Source organism: Anomalospiza imberbis, chromosome 11 (assembly GCF_031753505.1).
Source record: "Anomalospiza imberbis isolate Cuckoo-Finch-1a 21T00152 chromosome 11, ASM3175350v1, whole genome shotgun sequence".
NCBI classification, from domain to species: domain Eukaryota; kingdom Metazoa; phylum Chordata; class Aves; order Passeriformes; family Viduidae; genus Anomalospiza; species Anomalospiza imberbis.
This window is the reverse complement of record NC_089691.1, coordinates 12,308,961-12,317,274: the sequence shown is the minus strand read 5'-3', so window position 1 is coordinate 12,317,274 and position 8,314 is coordinate 12,308,961. Positions and strand designations below refer to the sequence as shown.

General features: G+C 46.3%; 1 non-coding gene across 1 annotated transcript; it reads right to left on the bottom strand.

The window, feature by feature from the left end:
- Positions 1-332: 332 nt before the first annotated feature.
- Positions 333-415, bottom strand: TRNAL-UAA (transfer RNA leucine (anticodon UAA)). Its single transcript has one exon. It is a non-coding gene; the product is annotated as a tRNA-Leu (tRNA).
- Between the last annotated feature and the right edge of the window lie 7,899 nt (positions 416-8,314).

The following is an 8,314-nucleotide window of genomic DNA, read 5'->3' as shown; positions in this document are numbered from 1 at the left end:
ATGTGGGAGTCAAGCCTATGACTGTCTCCGCACTCCCTGCATGGAAGAGGAGATCCACAGCCTGTGTGCCAGAGGGACTGGCTTGTGCCTCTGTACATATTCAGCCTGGATGGCAGGGAGGCCCAGTCCCACCAGGGTCCTCACACTGGAGCATGGAATGGCCTCAGCTCCCCAGGCACAGGGCCAGAGATCCTGTCCCACCAGGGTCCTCACACTGGAGCATGGAATGGCCTCAGCTCCCCAGGCACAGGGCCAGAGATCCTATCCCTGTTCTGAAGTGCTGCTCCAAAAGCTGGGCTGGGAGCTTTGGAGCCAGAAGAAAAGAAGACTCCTACCAGAAGTGGGGTTCGAACCCACGCAGGCATGCACCCATTGGATCTTAAGTCCAACGCCTTCACCACTCGGCCATCCTGGTGGGCTCTGGCCTCTCCCCTGGCCCACCACCTCCTCCCTGAGAGCTCACACCTCACCAAGCCCTTGGGGTCCCAACCCAAGACACTTCCCAAGCCCAGTGACACCATTCCCTCCTCACTGCTTTCTTTAATGTCTCCAACAACTGATGGAACATCTCATTAGGAGCGAGCAGGTCTCATGGGCCATGAAGAACAGCACAGCCCCTGTGTGCCACCCTAGATCCTCATGCAAGAACCATAGTCACTGGTGGTGATGCCAACAGGGACCCTGGAGCAGGAGGGACATCTCTGGGAGATTCCTCCTGACCCCACTGGGTCCTCAGGGGAAGGGAGCAGCTCTGACAGCCTGGCAGTTCTCAGCCAGACACAGCACACAGTTAAAGCCTCGGCTCTGCACCCCAGGTGCCACTCCTTACCCCCTCCTGTCTGCATAAGGTACTCTGCTGGTGCATTTAGCTGGGACAGACAGTGCTACAGGAAGGTCTTTATTTTTCCTTTGGGATGAAGTACAGCTTTGTTTCTACCGTGAAGGGAGAACAAAAAAAAACCCAAACACCACTATTGAACCTCATGGGATTCAAACCCACAACCCTCAGGAGCCTACGTGCAGGAAGTCTTTAGCCCTTAAGCCACAGGAGCCCAGTAATTTCTGTTTCTGAATTCAGCCACCCTCAATCTTCTCAGGCCAGCACCTTTACACAGGGATGCTATCACAGAGAAACCCTGCCAGGCCCTTTCACCAGAGTATTCTATTGCTGGAGATACTCGCAGTCAGGCGGTCTTGGTCCTGTCCTGCTTCATAGTGAGAGCAATTTCCTCCTTTTTTCCACAGGGACCGCTCATTGCTGCACCCTGGGGTAGCTGAGCCACTTGGAGGGCTTCTGATTGGCAGTGAGAGGCACTGAAAAGGGATAGCTCCCGGCCTCAAAAGAGGGTGACACAGAGCTCCTCAGTCTGAGGGGGTCACCCTGGCCTCCAGAGATAATCCACAGGTACTAGGGAAAAGGCAGCAATATTCCAGACATCCCATGAGGGAAAGCTGCACGTCCTGGGCTCAGCAGAGGACTGGGTCAACCTATTCATATGCTGACAGCAGGAGAAAAACTCACAAGAGGGAACAGAAACTTTCCCTTTTTACCCTGTTCATTACAGCCACAGCAATCCACCGTGCTGGTCTGTGTGTGCAGAATCACAGCACAGCATCCCTGGATGCCTCCAGCTGCAGCACCCACATTAATATCAAATGAAGTCATGCTCACAAAGGGTGTTGTGCTCGCCAGCTCCCGAGGAATCTGCTCCTAATGAGCAACTTCAAAGCATTAATGAGCTTGCAAAGCTCTCCTCTTCGTTTACAGAGCTGGATCTCACACGCTTGGCATTAAGACAGGGGTCACCCGTCAGCAGAGGAGAATGCGTGTGCATGTCAGCGAATATAATATATTTGTCATCCTCTAAGAAGCAAAGATTAATCATGCCCTCCCAAAAAGGAAGTTTTTTACGCCACATCTGCTCTTCACAGCATGGAGAGAAGGGACCTGCCCGCAAGGATGTCCATAACCCACACTGCTCAGATCCCCAGAGAGCCCAGCTTTGAAGTTAGCAACGCACCTTAACCCCTTGGGTCCAGGCTGGGAAATGCTACTTGAATTGGCAGCCCGAGGGATGAATAAAGTGGTGGAATTCTGTTCCAGTGAAGGTTTAATGCATGCATGGAGGGAGGGAGGGAGAGAGAGGTATGGATGTGTGAGAGAGCAGGCTTGACTGATGCTTCCTGCTCCGTGGCATCCATCCAGCACAGGCAGGGAAGGGAGATGCTGGCCCAGAACAGCAGGGCTGAACAATGCATCTGCTGCTCTCTCCAGGGGCCACTCTCTCCCAGACACAACCCCCTCCAAGTCTCCCTGAGCTCACCATAAATCCTTGTGTCGAAACAGCCTCCAGTGTCTGGCCAAGAGCCCATTTGCACCCATTTGAGGAGCTGAGCCGATCCATTGTGCTGAACTGGGAGGCAGACACACGATCAAACTGGGAAGGGAGCAGCCTGAGCACAGACCTGCTGCTGGGCACTGATTGCCCTTCCTCCAAAGCCCCTTGAGCCTTTTCAGCCTTTGCAGAGCCCTCTTTTTGGCTGGTGTTTCTGCTGATGAAGGGAGGGTTGGACAAGGTACGGGACACTGAGATATGAGCCTGTTCTTGCACAACTGCTGCCCAAATTTCAGACAATCTCCACGTACAGCCTACAGAGGCACAGGAGTGGGGACAGCTCAGCTGCCCTGGCCTGGTACAAACTTACTATGACACATATCCAAGGGGGTCACAGGCACAACCTCTCTGTATTTAAAAATTCAGCTGCTTCCCAGGGTCTGCCCTGGCTGTGCATCATCCACAAGGTTGGTTGGCTTCACCTGCAAACCTGCACAGAGCCCTGGCTGTGTCCAGAGTCAGCCTTGCCTCTGGCAGGGTTGTAATATCAGCTGAATTTCATGTACTGTCTTGGATGTCTCCTGTGCAATCCCAAGCCAGGCTGGCTGTACCTTGCTTGCAGTATCCCCACGAAATGTCAGCTTGAAGATGACACAGTGGCTATAGGCTTTCAGAACACGTGTTCTGCCAGAGAAAGACAATAATGTCCTGAAGTCAGAAAGGTATCATCCTTTGGTTCAGAAACACATTGGCAATGTTAACTGGAAAGCTGTTTCTTCCCTCTTCTCCCTCCAAGGGATATCTTCTGGCACTTGGTGTCTATTCAGTAGGTCTGTGTTTAATTTAAATAGCCACTGGAGGCAATTCTGTCCCACATGCTAATACTGCAGCTAAAGAGTGGTTGATTGGTAATTAATAAAAAAATCCAAAGCCTTAAAGTTAAGAGCAAAGTAGAGTAAAAAATGACACTTTGAGGGATTTCAGGCCGAAAATGCTCCATTTTATTAATGTGGAGGCAAAAATATTCTCGATATCATTGCTTTAGAAACTAGTTGGAAAAGGGGAAAAGTGGGACAGGGTTCTCATCTGTGGTCCTCTTGTGCCCTTCCCCTGCTATGAAAGCAGCTCAGCACTGTGCTCCCTTTGAAGCTCTGTGACCTGAAGTTTTGGCAGCCCTACAAGGGTCATCTTAGGTTAAGCATGAGGTGACAGCTTGGCTCCACCTTGTGCCATAGGCTTGGGGGAAAACTTCGTGCTGCTTATAGCTGTGTTCGTGTAGAAATTAATGGGGAAGCTCTTAGGACTTTGTCAGATTTAAAATACACTACTGATGTCCCTCATGTCTGGAAAATACCACATTTTGAGAGTAGCTGGAGTTCATTGACAAAAAGAAAAGTTGAACAGCATTACTATTTAACTGGGCCTCAGTAGGTTTAAGAACAAACAGGCAAGCAAGCACAGAAGATCACTCTTGCTCCCTGTCTTTCCTCCCTCTTGAGAGGCAATTCAGGAAACCAAGCCAGCCTTACTTTGTATTCACAGGATTTTTATTATAGGATGGCTAGAAAATTCATGTTGTATTGCTATGGGTAAAGGCTTATACGCTGCAGAATTTGACATGATGCCCTGCTTCTTCTTGGCGCAAATCAGCCCCTCTGGAACTACAAACCTTATGGTGCTGTGTAGCTCCAGAGGAAAGGTTTTCCATGTGGCTTGCAAATACTGGTATTTGGCCAGAAAACCAAAGACCACTTACTGTGGGCACACAGACTTGATTAAAAACCAGTGGAGTTGTGCAATTACAGGAGGTTATTTATCCCAGAGGGAAAATATGTCTTCTTTCTTGAGTAAATTCTTTCAAAAAAAAACAATGAAACCCCCATCAAACCAAAAGCAATGAAGCTACCAGAGCTAAAGTAGTAAGTCACAGACAATAACAGATTTGCCTACTTTCTCCTTCTCAGGAATGGTGTCCCAGATGCTTATAATTTTCCACAAGGTATCACTAATCTAAATTATTCTCCCAGTTTTTTCCCACAAATATTTCTTGGACAACAGAGAGTTACTCAAAAAATTAATCTTGAGGGTTCAAAGCAGCCTGGCTTTGCATCATTGTTTCTGTTTTGATTCTGAGTGGACTCGTAAGTAGATGTCAGGAATGAATGGTGATGGTTCAGCATTTCAAAGTCATCAACCACCCATATTCAATTATTCCTAAAGATGTTCTGGACAGGATGCACAAGTGGTTCATCAAGACTTCACCTTTTTTCAGTCTGAATTAGATTTTGTGAAAGATAGCATCATGGGCACATCTCTTCCTGTTGATGTTCCGTGTGTCTTCCAAACAGAAAATGAGTCACAGCTTTGCAGAAGGGAAAGCTCAAGAACACATCAAGAATCACAGTGCTATGGTACTGATGCCTCAGATGCTGAGTGCCCAAACCATGAAGTCATAAAAGGACCTGATGTAAATAAGACATTTGCTGCATGTTCATCTGTTCTTGCCAATGCAGCCAGTCAGCTTTTCTACAGTCACTGCAGAGAGAGAAACTCGGCCAGTCCTGACTTGAAGCACATGATCCCTTCCAGCCCCACTCTCCATGCTTGCATTTCAGCATGTATTGAGCACCAGATGTGTGTAAACCAGGCTCTATAAGGGCATTCCAAAATTACACAATAAAAACTTATGTGTTACTTACTTTTGGCTGCCTTTTCACATGACAGAGGAGTCGGCTGTGGTAAACAGCAGCTCAGTGGAGAACTCCATCCCTTCTGGGACCATAACTTAGGAAATACTGCAGTAACTCTCCTCTGAATCCACCCAGAGGGGGAAATGAGGTGACTGAGTTACACGTGGACAAACACCAGTAGAAGAGGTTCATATTTGTCAAAAAAGTCTCCTGCAATTATTCACATACCTTGGACAAAAGTGCTGGAATGAATGGGAAAAACCTTTTGCTCTCCACCTGCAGCATCAGCAGTGCCCACTCCTGCTTGTTAGCTCAGCAGGGAAGCATGCAGGCGACAGATCACATCCCAGATGTCAAGGTGCATCTGCATGAATTCCTAAAATGACATGTGTTCTCTAGCCCAGAGCTTGGCTGCAGGCTAAGAGCTAAATTTGATGTTCTCTGCGGCTAAAACTTCTTCAAAAACCATTCTGGGTTAATTAGGGAAGGAAAATTTTGGCTGCAGTCTGTTCAAGAAGATTGACTTGGGAAATGGTATGAAAGTCATGGTTTTTGCAAGAGCAAAGAGAAACAACAGACTCATTTCTAAAAGCCCTGCACCTAAGAACTTCAGAAAAGTGCAGAACTTCACTGAAAGACAATAAAAGGGATTGCCTAAAAGCAGAACATCTCCTTTGGCTCCATGTACCATCTCCCAGAGGCACCACATCATTCCTGCTGCTCACAAAACAGCTTCTGCCTCCTTTTAATAGTTTTATTTTTAGGCTTCTCATATTTAATTCTCACTTTTTCTTTATGTAAGGTGCTTGGAAAGGCTGCAGTGTCAAACAATAATTACATCAGAGAAAATTTAGAATCCACAGTGTTAAAATGAGCCTGCTCTTGACATGTGAATGAATGTAGGAAGTGAGGGGATACCGTTTTGCCGAAGAGAGCACCCAGCTGGCAGTGTAACAGCATCTCTGGTGGGCTGGGGCACCCACCCTCAGGTGTGGGCAGGCTCAGCCTGGAGCACATCAGTTCATGCCTGCATTAGTGTGGGATGAGATGCAGGCACTTGTTCAGGCCGTGTTCTCAGTGCCTCTCCCCAGGAGCAGCCTTGAACTAGGTTTTAAACACAGTTTTGCCATCCACTTTCCACCCCTGCGTGGGCTAAAGTATATGTGCCTATCTACAGCTTTAGCTTCACCTCAGCTAAGGATCAGGCATTCCTGGGGCCAGGATTCACCCCCATGACCACCATTATTCTGCTTATATTAGAACTGAAAGAAGGAAAAGATCTGTCTGCTTCACCCAGTCTGTGTGTCTGAGGATATGGGTACCTACCTCAGGCAGCATTCCAATACCTTTGTAACTTATTCCTCACCATATGTGCTGAAGTAACTGGACATATATCTGCTGTGCTAAATTAAATTGTTTTAAAGTTAGAACTCAAACTGACACGACACTGAATCTTGGACTATGCCCAAGTATTGCCACTGCCAGGGTGTTAAAGGAGCTCACTGGTGATAATCTCCAAGCACATGCATTGTATTTTCCAGCGAATAATCAGATTAGAGAGAATTTGATCTTCCATCCATTAAAGCAATGTGGAAATCACTGATGACTGAGACTGCTGTGGATGATCAAAAACTTTTGGGAAAACCAGGAAAATATTTTCCTCTCTAAAAGAGAGCATCACCTGCCTTACAGTGGATTCCAAGTAGAAATATTAAAATGTTGACAGGTATCTGCTATCTGTCATGCAATGTCTAAAATCAGGTTGTGGAGAAGAGTAGGTGTATAGAGTGAGCTCACACATAGTATATACAAGAAGTTTTCTAGGGATAACAAGTTTATGGAATATATATATTTTTCTCCATATGGGTTCCCAGCTGGACTTCTTTGCCGTCTTGGAAGAGACCATCTTGCTAAAAACTTCAATAATGTCAAAAATCAGGATTGTCCTAATTAGATGTGACCTTTGAAGGGAACTGCTGAAGGCTGAGCACTCACCTGCTTCTGTGAGCTTACCCCTGCCTGCTAGGGGACACCATGGCCATGGCATTTCTGTTTCCATTTGTTGTCTTGTGACTCATGCTCATGCTACCAAGGTAAAGGGAAAAGAGGTTTATGAAAGAGAAGGATGGGGGTGAAGGAGGGCAGACCTGTGAAGTTCAACAGCTTCAGATCCAAGTCAGTCTTCTGTCCGGCATTTGACACCCTTAACTTTGCTTTTCCTGATCCATTTTATTCCCATCAGCTGGCTCCTGTCCTTCTCATCCTTTGCTTCTCCCATGGAACAGAGGCCTTTGAGGGGCAAAGCCATCTCCAAGAGGAACTGGCCACCAGGAGAGCATACAACACAAGCAAGCTGTCTCAAATCATGTGGCTGGTGGCTTCCTGGGAAACTGCAGAAAAAACTTCTGGAGTTAAAAAGATAGAAAAAAAAAGTAGTTCTTCAAATTTATGCTAATTTGCTGCAACTATGTTTTTTTTTTTACACTCAGTTTTTAGAAAAGCCACAGTGAAATGAATACTACAGCCCCTCTGAACATCAAGCACTTCTCTCCAATGGCTTCTTTCAGAACTTCTGATCATAAACAACAGTCAGACAAACTCTAACATATTTCATTCTTAATTTGCTTCCTTTTGGTTGGACTTTCTTCTGTGTTTGGTTTTTTCTAAAGTAAGATATATCCTTTCTTCTAGGATTTACAGCCTGAGTTTGTAACAATTAGGCAAAGTAAGCCATGTGAAGATTTTTTATAATCTGCTTTAAACATAAAGTTTTGGAAAGTAGACAATTAAATTATTATTATTTTGCTGAACAGCTGTGCTAAAGCACAGGGGAAAGACTGAAAAGACACTACTATTTGTTTATTTGGCTTTCAATAGCTATGACAAAGCAAATAACAGCTTTGGTTTTGGTCCACAATTGAGTTAATTGGTAACACCTCCAATTGTACATCCTTAAAACTCCTAATTAGCAGCTAAGCAGATGATAAACTAGGTAGTATGTGTTCATTTGTGTTCTTAGAGAACCGGCCAATACATAACAGACAGTTAACTGGAGATCCAAAGGCATCTGGTTTAAAGTGCACAGATGCAAGAAGGGATGTGCGTATGTGTGTGCAGTTCTGTCCTGTCCTGTGTCTGTACAGCACCCAGCACGAGGGGCTGGGCTCCCCAGTGCATCCTCTACTCAACTGGGACCCAGTCTGAAAACTACAGAGAGTCTTTTCTGGGGACTTTTGCTGCCTCCAGCAGTCTCTGGGTCAAGGCCTGCTGGGAAATGTTTGCCACTGC